The sequence below is a fragment of the Armigeres subalbatus genome, chromosome 1 (assembly GCF_024139115.2).
Source record: "Armigeres subalbatus isolate Guangzhou_Male chromosome 1, GZ_Asu_2, whole genome shotgun sequence".
Lineage (NCBI taxonomy): Eukaryota > Metazoa > Arthropoda > Insecta > Diptera > Culicidae > Armigeres > Armigeres subalbatus.
In genome coordinates, this window is record NC_085139.1 from 159,866,117 (window position 1) to 159,883,824 (window position 17,708).

Consider the following 17,708-nt stretch of genomic DNA (forward strand, 5'->3'; position numbering starts at 1 on the left):
CACGATAGACCTTTGTTTACGTTAGCAGACCATAAGATCTTATTCCAGAGATTTTTTGGATGACTTAGGCCTTACTCCAGGGGTTTTTGGAGACCCAGAATATATACTGTGAACACCGACTATTCTAAGAAGCGCAATGAGCATGTAATATATTCGAAACTGGTTGATAGTCCTTCGGTTACGTGTGTAGACTCTCAAGCCTTACTTCAAAGATTTCTTGGATAACCATGGACAAAAGCTGTAAACCTTGACTATGGGCAAAAAGTATATGAGTTTCTGTTTCCAAAACTATCAAAATTATCTAAATCGGTTGAAAATTGTTAAAGTTATGAAAATATCAATTTAGTGGAACACGGGTACCCTGTCGGCCATCCACGTGGTAAAAAATCAGATGCCCTCCCCACGTCCCTCCTCACTGTATCAACGTGATTTTCTCACAGATGCTACATTTTATGGAGTTCTTAGATGTCACCGAGTTTCAGCTTTCAGCTATAAAAATTCATTGAAATATCACCACTTGAATTTGAAAAAGGAACACGGGTACCCCGTCGGCCGCATAAGGGTTAATCAAATTTTCATTTTCTTCAGTGTAGTTCAGTGTAGTTTTTTTTTGCTTTGGGATCAGAACTGTTATAGTATAACCATGTTTCAATGTACGTGTCGTTTAGTACCAAGCACAACTTAACATATGGTCAGTCATATGCCATGACTCGTACCCATCCAGGGATCATGTGGATTATGAAACCAATCGCTTTTCGTGGATAAGCAGACCAAATCTCTCTGGGCTAATTTTATTCTTCTTCATCCACCACCGCTGCCCTCGTAGCCTCACCCATCAACAGCCTCTAGACGTGAACTCCGAGCGATGCGATGGGCGATTGCATCCATCGCAACAGACACCACTGCATCCGACCATCATCTAGCAAAAAATGCGCCCACTTTTTTCATGCATATTCGCAGATCCACCGGCAGTTCTACCGTTGGCGACTGCATGCTGTGTAGGTAAACACAGCGAACGAACGAACGAAACGAAAAATGCGCGAGCAAAAAGCACGTCAGTATGCGCTACTGTCACAAATTGTAATGACTCGCACAGGCACTGCTTCTTTAATACACAAAGAAAATCTTGCGGTGGACCAGAAGACTCGTGACATACCGCATTCTGATGTCCGTGTTAGGAATGCACGGGATCGGTTACATATGAATTTTTTGCTGGCTTTGACAAGTATTAAAATTTGCAATAGCTTATCGTTAAAAATCTTAAGTTTCAATGAAATAGGCAAATTGCAGGAAAGTGTCCGAGTCCATTGATATATAAATCTTAAAAATCCATCGAAAGATAAAGGCGCTATTAACGTTCGAAATCTTCCCTTTCAGCGTAACGCTCTCGATTACCAAAAATCTAAATGACACCCAGTATAATAAAGAAAGACGAAATCCTACGTCAATACAAAATAATCCTCGTTAGATTCTGATTTTGGTTTTGTTGCTGTTGTTGGAAAGCCGCATAATTGATAGCCGTATCGTGTCCTCAAAGTCTTCTATAGCATTTCAGCGGCAAATCATCGAGTGGCTGATGTTAGCGTCAGTAGCAGGCAAATGCTATTTTTCACATGACATGCTCATTGCATCAGAATATTTTACGTTATTTAGGTCGGACGGTCGTGTTTCTGATTTTTGTGTGCGTTTAGCCAAATGGCATTTTCGGCCATGCCCTCGGTTTGTCCAAAACCTTTTTCAACGGCATTTTCGGCCAAACGATTTTTTAGCCAAATGACGTATACGACGTATTTGACCAATTTTCGGTCAAATGACCTGCTTCGACCTAACGACATTTTCGGCCATATGACTTGTTCACCCATAAAGCTTTGTAGGCTTAATTGCTTCATCGGCCTTATTCCGTCAACTAGTTTCTGGTCAAATCGAATCCGCCTAGATGACTTGTCGTTATTCTAATTAGCGTTTGGCTAAACGACCCTCCCCCGTCTGATGTAGTTGAATTTCCAATTTGTTGTCTTGTGTACGAGATAGACAAAAAAAAAAGAATCAAACATTTTTATAATAGTTTAACCAAATTTCAGAATTAAATGGATTGAAAAAGATAGGATTACCGTGTTCGACCATAGGTCGCTCAGACTGAAATCAGGACATTTACACAACACCCAGTGGACCAGTGGTGAATGTTCCGCTTTGCGTGAAGTTTTCTTCACACTACTGTGGGGAATCAAACCCTCATTCCACGGCTCACTAGTACGCTTGGACGACCGACGCCGCGTACCGCACCACCATGAAGCCCATAGCGGGCATAGGAGAAAACTTATTGATACCTAGGTAAGTCCTAAAAGTATCTTCAATTATTTTTGCTTTTCTTTCTGAACCAACGAAGATTTTGGATTTTCAGATCGTTTTTCCTACCCGAAGTCCTGCAGCTACAATTTGTTTGATTTTGTTAACTTTTAATTGAGGGATGCTATGCTGTGCTTTGACATACGCGAGGCATAAGTAGCCGATTGGATTTTCATTTAAAACTTTGCTTACACGGTATGGGATCTTACGGCTTGCTCCTGCCTGTCACGTGGGTAGTTATTTGTACCCTCTGAATATTTTCATAATGAATTTGCAACAGTGAAGTACGGTTCGTAAATCCTCATCCGGTAATAATAAAAATGAGTTACATATTTTCGTAGAACAGTAGTACAAACCTAACTGAAAGTAGATCAATTTAAGTTTTCAGAATCCCCTTGAACAATACAATTGATAACAATTATGAAGATGATCAATATGGTTATTCTCCTCCTGGTTAAAGAAATATAATTAACTTACTTCCGATACTGCGCCTAAGAAAACCCTAAATTTTTAACTATTCTTATTCAGATTAATGACCTTACTCAATTTTGATGGACCAACCATTTCTGAAAAGATGGATAATTCGCATGACTCAGCAAAGTCGATTACTACGGATGATCGATTCAATCTAGAAGCGGTTTCCAGTTCCCATTCCTTTCGTTTGCATTCCGGGAAAACAGATACTGGGAGCATATTGATGATAATAACGATGACGCTGCCGAACGCCGCCACGATGACGATGATGAGGGACGTTATGGTCGGCGGCGGAAGCCCTGCAAAGATGCAGAAAGCTGGAAAATGGCAGATTTATTTCTCGGTTTGGAGGTTTTCCGTCTTCTTAATGCGGCTGGTGTCGAGGTCGACGAGCGAGCGGTGGTGGCGGGATTGCAGACCGGAAGAAAATCCGTCGAAAGTTCAGTCCTATATATTGGAAAATGGGTTTTAAAGCGTTCGCATGGACATGCTTGGAATAGGAATACGAAATTAGGACGAACAAAATCCCAGAACGGGCAGAGGATTTCCGTAAAATGCTTCATAATGGGATTTGGTGTAATTTCGTTATTGTGGATTACGCAGTGGAAAGGAATAACTAATTTCGAACGAAACTTTCATGCTTTGGCTTAAACCGCTCAAAAGAGCATTGAATTTTAAATCGGGAAGTGGTAAATGCTCGGCGAAGTGAACAAAATGCGTATGCTTAGTCTAAAAGAAGTATAAAAATTTTAATCGTTTGACCATCATCTAACAAATACATTAATCAAATAGTGATTGTACTTTCCTCACAGTTGACTGAATTTGAATTATTGTAACGGCTTGTGACGTTCACACGTTCGTGCAGTGGACGTCCATAGATCCCAAAATAGCCTGCCGGATAATAAGTGTTTTAGCGTGCGCCATCTAACTGCTTGAGGAACACATCGACACTGACAATAAATAAAGGTGAAGAACATAATAAAATATTGACGCAATGACATGCCAAGCATTTAGAAAAGATCCTTAGAGTACGTCACGCGACTTTGAAACCCTCCACCCCCCAGAATACTTAACGAATAAAATGCTTTGGTATTTCATAACCAAATGAATAATAATTTGTTATGCATTTGGTATTGAAATAGAATTCAATAACAGAGTATGTTATGGTTCAAGTATTGTGCGTATTAATCTTTGGTATTATTCTTTTGGTATTTTACCTCTTATGTAGGGCCAATTCATAATAGAGTATGGTATCAATAACAGAATTAGGTATTATTGAGCCAATTTCTCCTGCTCGGGTATAGCTCGAGGGCATCTCCTTCAGACCAGCATTACCTTTGAAAGGAGATCCCTGCGAGAGGCTTTAGGCTGATCGTGATGCTGCAACCAAGGACGTGTAGTATCGTGTCATGAACGAATACCTTCAGTTAGGGCACATGAATAAGCTCATCGATCCGATGAACGACGGTAGAAGTTATAAACCGCACCACGTGGTCTTCAATGAACCGAGCATGTCAACAATGGTCTTGGTTGTTTTCGATGCATCATGCAAGACGCCCACCGGATAATCGTTAAACGACGCACTATTGGTCAGACTAGTCGTCCAAGAGGATCTGATCTTCATCATGCTGCGCTTTGCACCGTATCTTGCTTGTTGCAGTCAATCACAACTTCCACATTGATGATTTCGTTTCGGGTGCTAGTGATGTGGAATCTGCAATCCAAGTGAGCAACAAGTGACAACGATGCTGAAGTCTGCAGGCTTTCCAATCAAAAACTGGGCATCCAATATGTAATTCGGAGATTCTACGTGTTCCACCGCAGATTTATTCATTCTACCGCTTCGGGACGAGCAAGCCGGTTTAACACTAGACTTAGAATGATGGAGCCTAGAACTGGCGCACTACGGATTAATGTTCAGGTACAACCGCTGCTCATAGTCCAAAGAAAACAAAAAGCGAAGTCTTACATTGTAAAAATGTTTGACCCACATGGTCTTGCAGGTTCTTCAATTGTAGCAGCCAAAGTTTTTCATACAGCTTTTTTGGACCTATGGATTTTCCGTTGACAATGCTCGACGAATTGAGATGTTGCATTCGACAAAGGATACTGTCCTTTTCTTCCTATTGAAAATTGGCCAGATCGGACTAGTACTAGTACTATTTTTTAAAGAAAAATCGCGTAAAAAAGTGTCATTCATTTTTTGGAACTTATCCTTACCCGATTTACTCGACACAAGCTACAGTCCACGCAAAATCCTATCCCATTGTATCCTATCGAAAGTTGACCAGATCGGTCTCGAAAGTATAGTTAAAATACTACAGTGAACTCTCCCTTACTCGATGTTTTGTAACTCGTTATTTTACCTAACTCGATGAAATTCAAAGTCCCTTGAATCTAGCATATTGCGCTCCCTCCATAAGTCGATATCTGCCTTACTCGATATTCTCTAAGTCGAAGTAATTTTTGAATGCATTTTCACCTCGCTAACTCAATGTTGTCAGAAACAGTACATGTATGATATATTTAGTTAGAAGTTAGAAGTAAATAGTGATTAGCAAAAAGTGAGAATTCAGAAGTAAGAAATTTGAAGTGAGATATGAGAACTGAGAAGTGAAAAGTTAGAAGTGTGAATTGCAAAGGAGGAAAGTGAGAAATGAGAAATGAGAAGTACAAAGTGATTAGTGAGAAGTAAAAAATACAAAATGAGGAGTGATAAAATAGAAGTGCGAAATGAGTAGTGAGAAGTAAGTAATGAGAAGTAAGTAGTGAGAAGTAAGTAGTAAGAAGTAAGTAGTGAGAAAGGAGAGGTGAAAAGTTAGAAGTAAGAAATGAAATGTGATAAGTGAGAAACGAAAAGTCAGTAGTGAGATATAAGAAGTTATAAGTTATAAGTGAGAAGTGAAAAATGAGATGTGAGAAGTGAGATGTACGAAGTGAGAAACGAGAAATGAATAGTGAGAAAAGGAAAGTTAAAAGTGAGATGTGAGAAATTCTAAGTCAGAAATGAAAAGTGAGAAATCAGAAGTGAGAAGTGAGAAGTGAGCAGTGGTAAGTGAGAGGTGAGAAGTAAGAAGTTTGAAGCGAGTAGTGGGAAGTGAAAAGTAAGAAGGGAAAAGTGAGACATGAAAAGTGATTAGTGAGAAATGAGAAGTCGGAAGTGAGATTTAAAAAGTTATAAGTGAGAAGTGAAAACTGAGAAGAAGTGAGAAATGAGACGTGTGAAGTGAGAGTTGTGAAATTAATAGTTAAAAGTGAGAAGTGCTACGTGAAAAGTGAGTAATGGGAAAACGGAGGTGAGAAGCGAGATGAGTGAAGAGAGAAGTAAGAAGTTAGTAGTGAGAAGTGAAAAGTGAGAAATGAGGAGTGAGAAGTAAGTTGTGAGAAGGGATTAGTAAGAACTGACAAATGAGGACCGATGAACAAAAAGTGAGAAACAAGATTCTTTCTCTTTCCTTCTTTTTTCTTCTTCCTTCTTCTGTCTTCCTTCTCCTTTCTGTCTTATATATTTCCACTTACTTCTTAACATCTCGCTTCTCACTTCATAATTATCATCTCTCCTTCTCACCAGTTGCTTCTGCTTTTCTCATCACTTACATCCTTCTTCTCAATTCGCAACTATCGCATCTCACTTCTCACTAGTTTCTTCTCACTTCTCACTTACCATTACTCACATGTTACTGCAAACATCTAAACACTCATTTCGAACATCTCATTTCTCACTTCTCAGTTCTCGTTGTTCACCATTCACTTTGAATCATAATTGACTGTGAGGACGTGGCCGGCATCGTTATTGTTCTTGAATTAAAGAAACTCCGAAGCATGTACAGCGAGAATAGCTTTCTAGTCCCGAAATAAACTATTCAATTGGTGAGCTGTGCATTATTTGTTGTTTCTCGGCCAATCACGACTAGCAACTACGATGAATACAGTCAATCAAGCTAAGCTAAGCTAAGTTTTATCTAATAGGACCATGTTGTCCTTATTCTACACTTCGTGCTCCAAGATGAAGGAAAGCCCGACATCGTAGTTTCCTCTCCGGAGCGTAGATGTTGATGTTGGCGAGAGTAGTCGGGGCATAAATTTCTCCTTTTAGCAATTTTGCAACGAATACAGCTTGCGCGTTTGAACTTCGTCGTTCGAGAGTTTCTAATCCGAGAAGTTTACAGCGTTCCCCGTAAAGTGGCAAATTGGCAGGGTCGTTCCACGGAAGAAAGCGAAGGGCATACCGACCGATTTTTTTCTGTATTGCTTCAATTCTGGTAATCCAATTAGCGTGAAAAGGACACCAGGCTACAACACTTGACTCCAGAATGGATCGCACTAGCGAGCAGTACAGGGACCGCAGGCAGTGTGGATCTCGAAACTCTGCAGATATTTTAAAGATGAACAAAAGTTGCTTATTGGCCTTAGAAATAACATCGCAATGATAAGCTCGGAATGTGAGCCCACTGTCAAGCTTAACGCCCAAATCTTGTACTTGGGTTACCCTTTGTAGGGGCTGTCCTTCGATGGTGTAGTAAAAAACAATCGGCTGAAAAACGAAATATTTTTAGTTTGCTCTAGATTACTCACCATATGTCTAATATACACTTTTGTACTTCGAAGTCGATTTGTTATGTATCGGTCATCCAATAAAATTATTCTATTTCTCATATCGCAATTCTTGATTTTGACGCCCCCTTCAGGCTGGTACCTTTGGCGGTGTACAATCCGGCCTACCGCCTGCTACGGCTCTGCCAGTGCTCCTAGTGCCATAGCCCCCCCAATCAGTTCTTTAACAAGTCAGCTTCCGAAAAAAGTCTTTCGCGGTATGCTGTATATCATTAAAAAATGAACGCGGTGGTTCCGCGCCCCAACAAAAAAAAATCTTTAATTTGGAGGTAGGTGAAATGACTCGAGCTCTCGATATTGTTAAAGCTGCTATAGAACTACTCTTGCGTGAGTTGGAGTTGGAGCATATATCAAATCAAGCTATAGAAAATGCCACCAACTTTTTCGATGCTTTCAAAGAACGAATCCAAGAGAGACGATCAGAATGCGCCGATCTTTTTGCTTTTTTGAATTATCCTGCCCTAAAGTAATCGATCGGATACGATTTTAAAATTTTCTTCAAGACATCCTGACCTTTGATTAAGCAAGCAGACAAGACCTTGGAAGCGTCTAATTATTCCTGATGCGATCGTCGATGCTGAGACAACAACCACACCTGACGATCAGTAGAAGATGCGTCTATGGATGATTTTTATGGTTTCTCTGTGAAAGAACAACTCGTGAAGAGACTGCAGAGAAAGACTCTGGCATTGCTGGTGAAAATTACGTTGACGTAAGGATCCTTGCAAGCAATCCGTAAGGGATTAAGAGCAAGGACTTGACACTGATTTTTGACGCTCTTGGGACCATTCGTCCAACTTCGGACAACCCAGAGGCATTCCCAGAAGCTGGCAATATTGCCAAAAAACTGATGCGGATTAGGAGATTAATGCATCATGCTCAGTATGTAATATTACGGATTACTCGCTTCAACTATGAAGCTCCGTCTTGAAGGATATTGAAGCAGCCATCCGAAGCATGAAATCCAACAAGGCTCCACATTGTATGTAAGTCCAGAAGCGAACATTCAATAATAATTTGAATCGTAGGGTCGGTTTCGTCTTACTTACAAGTCCCATCTGTATACTAACTATGTAATATTCGGCGGTACAAAGGTGGACCACTTCCAAAGGATTAGTGCGTTTTTTCTGGACCCAAAGGGCTTTTGGTGACGCAAGCCCCTGATCAGTACTCCCGCGCCTTTTATACCGGACTTTAGGTTTTGGGTGGCTACTGAGGCAGCGAAGAAAGTCTTTCGAATACCAGAAAGTTTGCATTGAACCATTATAAAGGAAGCCAGATGATAGAAGCACTTCGAGGATTTGTTGAACGGTAAAAACGAAGGTATTTTAAGAATCAGAATGGACATAGTCGCCGGTGATCAAGCTGTGGAGCCAGCAACTCTGGATTAGGTAAAGAAGGTTCTAAATGAGCTAAAAATAGTAAAGCTGGGAAAAACTCTTAGTCGAGTTTCTTAAATTTGGAAGTTGCATAAATAAAACCATCTCCTAATTTTTTTTTAACTTTGCATAAAATTGTTTATTTGTGCGATTATAAAACCTTATTTACATAGCGATTATTCTAAGCATTGAAATTCGAATTCTAAGGCAGATAATTCTATAGCGTTATTACATTGCATTATATAATTGACATATTGAATAAACAATTTTGCAATTCCTGATCATAATACCTGGTTTACAGTTCGTCTTTGAGTAATAAAACGGCCTACTTTCCATACCAACGAAATGGATGCTTTAATGAACATTATGCAACTCAAATGGGTTGCATAATATTCATTATAGCACTCATTTGGGTGCTATAATGAAAAACCAACATCATAACAGTAGTTATATGACTACATTTTTCTGAATTAGCTTGGGTAAGTGTTCAAATAGTGTATTCTCTGCATCGTGCAATAAATGAAATAGTTTGTTGGACATGAAATCAAAAATGTCCATAGGCGAGTACATCTATCGCTTCACGGCTTATCGAACTATGTAATGTGGCACGGTAACATGGAATCTGATTGTTCTCTGCAGCAATATAGTTTTTTGGGAAGAATGATCATGTGGAGTAAACTAGATTGTATAATTTTGGTACAGATCTATCAAATTTCGTCATTGCAAAAAATAGCGTTTGCAACTCGTTACAAAGCTCGATTTTTCAGCACTCTTAGTATTTATCCTACTCTGCAAGCCTCGTTGGATAAACGTACAACTCGTGCTGAAAAAATCATCTTTTTGCAACTTGTTGCACAAACTACTATTTCAGAATTTTTATTTTCTTCGGTTTCGCAATTCGTTCTAGTTCTGGTCCTAGCAGGTCTACGCCATCCGTTGAGAAGTGACGAAATTTTGTTTTGCAGCAACCTCCAAGCTGCAGCGACACGAGGACATTCGCTTAATTTATGCTCCAGCGTTTCACGTGCGGCGTTGCAGTGAAGACAAATTTCATTGTCTACTCTCTTCATGCGATACATCAGAACACGGTGCTCCAGCTTTGCATTAACTAGCAGGTAGATAGCACTTCTTTGACTCGACGACAGCAAGCGTGATGCAATGTTCCTCCAAATTCGAAGCCAGTTTGCTGTTGGGTGTTTCTGTGCAATTTTCGGTTCTTCTGTCTGCATAGTGTATACTTTATGGATGCTAACGGCAGATGGATTTTCTTGGATCAAAAGCGTTGAAAAATTTGCAAGAAACGACTTTAGGCACGGACAATCGGCAGGTGGATTTGGATTGTTCTGATCAAGAAAAAATTTGTAGTATGGTATATCATCAATTTCGGATATATGCCTATTCAACATCAAGCTACGTGATTTGAACAGAGGCAAATGTAAGTTCATTCCCCCTAAATCTTTAGTCCGCGCGAGCTGATGCATCGGAACTCTCGCTGGTAGGCCTCGCCATAGAAAGGTTCCCATTGTCGCCGTCAGTTTTGCCGTATGAACAGCAGCTATTGCAAGAACCGAGGACAAGTACCAAATCTTTGAAGTGATGAAAGTATTTAGAAGGGTCACTTTTTGATGGAGAGTGAGTGTGCGCATCGAGTGGAGGTACACAAGTCGAGAGAACTTTCCCACTAGTTCATCCCAGTTCAATTTGGTCATCAGGCGTATTGAGTTAGCGAAAGTGACTCCCAACATACGCAAGGTGTTCTCGCAACGCAGCCACGGCACTGTGAGAGGCATGGCGTCAGTGTATCCCACAGATATCGATGACGACTTTTCCAGACTTAGTTTCTCACCAGATACACGTTCAAAACAACGAAAAGCATCTCGGATTCTTTCGAGCCTCTTTCTGCTGGTAGAAATCACCGACACATCATCGGCATATGCAACCACAAGATCAGGGCCGCCTATCTGCTCAATGCGTTTGATAAGAGGGTCTAGGTAGAGCACGAAGAGGTGCATGGAGAGAGGATCTCCCTGGCGAACCGATCTCTCGATAGGAAATGGCTCGGAAAGACGCCCGTTTACAAGCAGACGTGACTTTGACGAATCTCCTATTTTATTGAGTAGCCGAACAATATTCGGATCGAATCCGAGCAAGCACATGTTCCGAAATAAGAACTGTCGATTTACAAGATCGAATGCATGACGTAGATCGAAAGAGGCTAGAAGACCTCTCTGTTTATCTTTTTTGAGCCGAGCAATGCGATCCTTCAGTGCAAGTGTTGCCTGAAAAATATTGCGATCGGAATTGGAGCACTTTTGGCTGTTGCTAATCAAATGGTGCGTTTGCATTACCTTTTCAATTCGATACTTAATGATTCGAGAGAAGATTTTGTAGGCGCAATTCAATAATGAAATCGGTCTGTAGGCTTTTGCAGTCTGATCAATTCCCTTCTTCTTGACAAGCACAATTACTCCGTCTACAAAATCAGTAGGAAAATTACCTGCGAGCGCTTCTACAGATTTCACACTTTGATTTTTATAGATTTTTTTTGTGTTTTTTATCAATTTTTTTAGGCATTAGAGGGTTAATTTGACAAGAGCGTACGATTCATTGAAAAGAAATGATTTATGGCAGATGATGTCTGAATATGGTTTTCCGGCGAACTAGACCTGTGCGCCGAAGTATTTTTGAACGGCCATTTTTACACCGGCGGCGTCGGCAGCGTCACGCCGTAGGCTATGTTCGACGGCGGTGGCGGCGGCGGCGTGGATCGGCGTGAATAATTTTTTGCTGAGAAAAAAAAATCACGCCTCAAGGCCGATCATGCTTTTATTGAATTTTAGGGTTTTTGTACAATTGCAAGCTACAGACAGATTGATAGGGTGAACATGCTAATAGCTATAGCCTGTACTTATCTCCACAGCAAAAGTTTACATTACATCTTCCACTTGGATATTGCCGCATCACAGCACATAAGTTCACTGGAAATTACTTCAGATATAAATCCAGAAATTCGTTTGGAAATTCCTCAAGATATTCCTCAGAAAATTCGAAAAAGGAATTCGGAAAACTAATTTAGAATTTCCCTATGAATTATTTCAGAACTTTCTCCAAGAATTCCCTTGAAAATTTATTTGGGTATTGCTTCGGAAATTCTTTCCAAAAGTTCCTTCAGGAATTTTCTTGGAAATTATTTTAGGGATTGCTTCGAAAATTCCTTTACGGAGTCTTTTAAGAATTTCTTCGGAAATTCATTCGAAAACTTTTTTAGCAATTCCTTTGGATAATCCTTTAAGAATTCTTTAGAAAAAACCCATGGGAAATCCTTAACGAATTTCCATCGGAATACCTACGGACACTGCTTTAGGAATACATCCGGAAATCTCTTTAGGAGAAATCCTTCGGAATTTGATTTAGTTTTTTTAATTCCTTCAAGAATTTCTTTTAGGAATTTATAATACAAATTCTTCCAGTAATTCCCTAAAGAATTTCTTCGGAAACTCTAAGAAGATATTTTTGGTATTCTTTCGAAACTTCTCTCTGGAATTTATTTAGAACTTTCTCCAGGAATTCTTTCTGAATTTCCTATGGGACTTCCTTCGGGCATTCCTCCGGAAATTCTTTTAGCAACTCTTCCAGAAATTCATGTAGAACTTTGAACATTTCTTTTAAAATTCCTTTAAGAATTATTTCGGGAATATCTTCAGAAATTCTTTTGGGAAATCTTCGGAAATTTCGTTTGTAAATTCCTTGAATATTTTGAACCGTTGTTTAATTGTATTTTTTAATTGTAAATAAGTTTAACACTCAAATACCTTTGGAAATTTCTTCAAAAATTCCTCCAAATTAGAATTCTTTCTGGAATTATTCCTGTATGAGTTTTGTGTAATTTATTGAAGGAATTTCCTAAGGACCTCCTCGAGGAATTTCTGAAAAAAAAAATACCTCCTGGAGGAATTTCCTACTCAATTCTTGAAGAAATAACCGAAAGAGAACCTGAACAGATTTTCTAACAGAATTTTTAAATGAATTTCAAAGAGATGAACCAGTCGAGGGCTGAAAACCTCTATAATAAATTTTGGTTGACTATTATCGTCTCTTTCAGTCTTATAAAACAGCTAAAACGTTGTTGCGTCTATCTTCCGACATTTTGGTGTATATTTCACTTTCTTCAGCGATTTAGATGCTACGTTTTGTTGTGCATGTGTGTGTCCTGTATGACAATAGAGCTAATAAACTATAGAGGTAGACTGTCGCTGTCGTCACTGGTGAAACATCTTTTGCTGGCGGGGATAGGGTGCTAAATGTCAACAAAGGAAAAATCAGCACGTTTTGACAGATATGTACCCAACATGTTTGGGAACGAGAAAGGGAACCTCATCGACAACCGTCTTCTATAGTTTACTACCCCTATTTGTATGACGAAACGTTGTCAATTATCAATGGCGTTCCACTAGGGTTCACACGTCTCATTTTATTTGCACTTCACTGTGGCTTCTGAAATGTTTATTGATGTTGGTCAAGCTATTGCGGATCTTTTAAAAAATTTCCATTTTGCGGATTCCGCAAAATTCTACCGCAGCTGTCAAAGTTCTACCGCCAGCCTGCAAATCTTCAATACACTAAAACTAAAACCTGGTAATTGGCTTTGTCATCGTAGAATGTCATGCCAAATAGCAGAGAAAAAGTATGAAGTGACAGCTGCGGTAGTTTGAAAATTGAACCGGGAAAAGGAAAGTTTTCTCTGGAACTGCAATATATCCCACCTCCCACCTACACTTTCGATAAAAGCTTCTACGAATTCATCGCCCGCACACTAGTGATGTCGTATCTATCTGTTTAATTGACAACGTTATGTCATACAGGACACACACATATACAACAAAAAGTAGCCTCTAAATCCCTGAAGAAGGTGAAATATACACCGAAACGTCGGAATATAGACGCAACAACGTTTTAGCTGCTTTATAAGACTGAAAGAGCCGATAATAGTCAAACAAAATTGAGCACAACAGTCGAAAGTATCACATCAACTCAATAATAAAGAATAAAAAAAATTAAATGAATTTCTGAAGGAATATTCGAGAGAATTTTGAAAGTAATTTATGAAGAAATGTTTAATGGATTTTCCGAACAAATAGCTATTGGCATTTACACAGAAATTCCTATATTTCTCCAGCAATTTCTTCGAAAGTCCGGACAGTAGTAAAACAAACTCAGTTTTGGTTCTAGAATCAAGACTACATGCCAAGAAAAACTCCTCAAGAATTCTTTGGGAATTTACTGCACGAGTGCCTTCAAAAATCTCTACAGATTTTTTTTTTCAAATGCCTTAAAAATATTCAGGAATTAATTCGGTAAGTCATCAAGAAACTCATTCTAAGATACCTTAAAAAAGTCCGTCAGGAATTCGAGAATTTCTTCAGGAAGTCCTTTAAAAAAATCTCCACAAATGAAACCAGGCTTTTCTTTGAAATTCCTCTCAGGAATTGCTTCCGAACTTCTGTTTGTTTCTGTTTATTTATCTGTTTACATCCAACTGACCTTTATGGTCTTATTGAATAACTTAATACTAATAACAATGATATTTTGTACATTATCTATAAGAACTCACACTCACAATTATCAACATCCATTTACATCGTAAACAAACAAAAACTCAACAACTTTCCTTTTCATCATACTAATTTATCAACATATTAATTAACGAGGCTCAGCAGACACAAAATATTTGAAATACGATATCTAACATTGAAGAATATTATGCCAATTCAAGCGGGAGGCTGAACCGATGCACGAATTCACGAAACTTTATTCCATCCGGCCATGTGGATGCGTTCATCGCCTTTGGTTTCAAATTTGTTTGCAGCACAACTTTGAATGAAACGTAATCCAATGTATTAGTGGTTCGATTTTTCGGTATAAGCTTCACCACATCGATACAACATGATAACGGAACGTTTAGAGAATGTGATACCATTCTACTAATGTCATCCTCGGTAGCATTTGTTGCGATATTAGTTAAATAAAGCGAGAACGTTTCAGGATACGACAATTGCAGTGGAAATTGGTCAAGCGTTGGTCCTGTTGTTCCGAAAGCCGAGGACTCCTTATTTTCCCCAGCAAGCAGTACGGATTTAGATATTGGTGTTGAATGCGGACACGGGATTGCAGGTTCTGATTTCAGGGCGACATTAGCAAGTGTGTTGGCAATTTCCTTAACAGCGCATTTCAGATCGACGATTTCATCTTCTAGCGAACGGGAGGACAAAGTGATCGTAGCAACATCGATGGTCGTGCGTTCTCTTCTCTTACAGAACAATATCATACAGCCAGCGCAGATCCAGATGATATTTATATTCGCCAATGCACACAATTCACTATCGGTTAAACCAACACATTCAGCGTGGAATGTTTGACCACAGTCTCCTTCGCACACAGTAAACGGTTCTCTGTACATATCAATAGACAGTGAACATTTTCCGCAATTCTTCTCCATGGTGATCAGATTGTTGCGCACTATTGAATGCTTTTAACTCAACTTTAAAACAAACAATGCAAACAAATTCGTAAACTAATAGATTTATTACGAACTAATATTGAATCCGGAACATTTGTTTATATTTCTACCAACTCATTAAACGTTTATATTCAATAAAAAACACAGTGGTACTGCATCAGTGCAACACGCAACAAAGCAACAACGACACCATACCGAAGTTGGATTTTTCTCCGATCTGAGGACCTTAAGAATTTTTTAAGGAATTCTTCTGGAAATTCCTTCAAAAATTCTTAAGTATAAGATTTATTCTGACCATTCCATCAGGAATTGCCAGAAATTCTTTTTTGTAATACTTTTAATAATTTCTTCTCATGTAGATGGGTACACTTCCCCACAGTTGTAATGCATTCGACGTGCCCCTAAAAAAAACCATCCCTCGGAAAGCTCAAAAAGGATTGCGAATCTATTTATTAGTCTGTTTGATTACATTGCTGAAAGGAGATTCTCTCTATCCCGCGGGCTTCGCATAAGTGCCACCTCCATTTTTGACCCTTCACACAGAAGTGCATTGAAAGCAGAATGGTAATTAAATTCGATTATATATTTGGGTGGAGCAACAACATACAACAATGTCTACAAAATTCCTTCAGAAATTATTTTAACAATTCCACTGGAAATTTTCCAGGTATTCCATAAGACATTCCATTCCCTCGGAAATTAATCTAGTAATTCCTTCGGAATTTCCAACGCCATTCCCTTCCAAAACTCTAGGACGAATTTTCAGATATCTCCGTATGAATTCCTAGAGCAATTTCCAAAGGACCTCTTAAAGGAATTACCGACATTCTTAAATTTCTTAAAGAATTTCTTTGGACATCCCTCCAAGAATTCCTTCAGAATTTTCTCCAGAGATTCCTTAAATTACAACGGAGATAAATCCAGAAATTTCTCAAGGCGCTAAGAATATATAAGATATTCCTTCAGAACCTTCTCCAGGACTTCCTGGAAATTATTTGAAAATAACCAAGAATTTTTTTTGGGAATTGTTTATCGAAATAAATCGAAACAATTTTTTTTTTTCAGAACAATTCTAGCAATTACAAGAAAGAGTGGAAAAAATGTTTAATTTGGTGGGTACGTGTCTCATCGTGCTCCAGCTCCAGAAGCCAAAAGATCAGTTTTGCATTCGCATATCATGAGGCTAACACAATGTTGCTCCATGCCCAGGGAAGCTAAATAAATCCTACGAGACTGGGAATCCAAATCCAACATTCATTATGGTGTTGATTTGTAGCCGCGTTTGTAAGCACTGGGCCAATTAGGATATGTAACATTCAAACCTTTAAAAACATAATGAACCACCCAATGCGACCAGAATGAGGTTATTCCACTTGACGTTACATATGGGATTAGCAGTTCATCGTCACGCTCATTGATTGTAGATCTGTAGCCAAAAAGTTTCTGGATGACCTAACATTTAACACGCCAAAGCGGGTTAAAGTGACAGGGATAAATCTTCTAAAGGCATAATAGCTATTTAATTAATGCTTGATAGGTTGTCTTGGCTCGGCAGATGCGAACACACTGCATAATGTGATTTTTGTATTGGCCAAACATCGGCGTGAAATACGAAATTCGGCGGCGTGTAGCCAACCGGCGTATGGCGCGCCGCCGACACCTTGACCGGCGTCGGCGTACGTCAATAAGTGTCGGCGGCGGCGGCGCACAGGTCTACGGCGAACTGATTGGGCTTGTATGTTTGATGTATCGAAGTAAAGTTTTCGGATCGCATATGAAGTATCAACCTCGATGGTGACCTTAGGCAGTTTGAAATAGTCACATATGTTCATGGGCTTTGCGAACGATCGACCTCATAGGAATCGATCGCATCGGGCAGTAGGGGAAGTTTTTGTTCGACTGAAGAAGAAGTCGTCGAGGATACGCTTAACAATTAACTCCCCTTCCTTTTATTTACAAAAGATTTGAAATATTTGTATGAACCGTTAACCCCTTTTTTATCCTTGAAGCGTTACACAATTCATGAATAGGCTCAAACTTAAATTTCATTTTCCTTCCCTGAATTTAATTCAACTGAACATTATGTGACGGCTCCGGTAATTTCTCGGTAAAATTGCTTCTGCCCTTGAAACATAAACCGATTCCATAATTCAATCAGATCGATATTAGCCATTTCTAAACGCTTTACACAAATCCCCGGTAGAAGCGCTAGCGAAGTTTAATGAACTACAACGTGCGTAAAATATTAGCCCAATCCAATTAATGTTTCATAACTCACCGCACTCGCAGCACCCGCATCGCATCGCCACCCGCCGGAAAACTGAGAGACGACAACACCGCCATTGAACGGTAAAATCAGTCCTCTTCCCCTCCGTAGT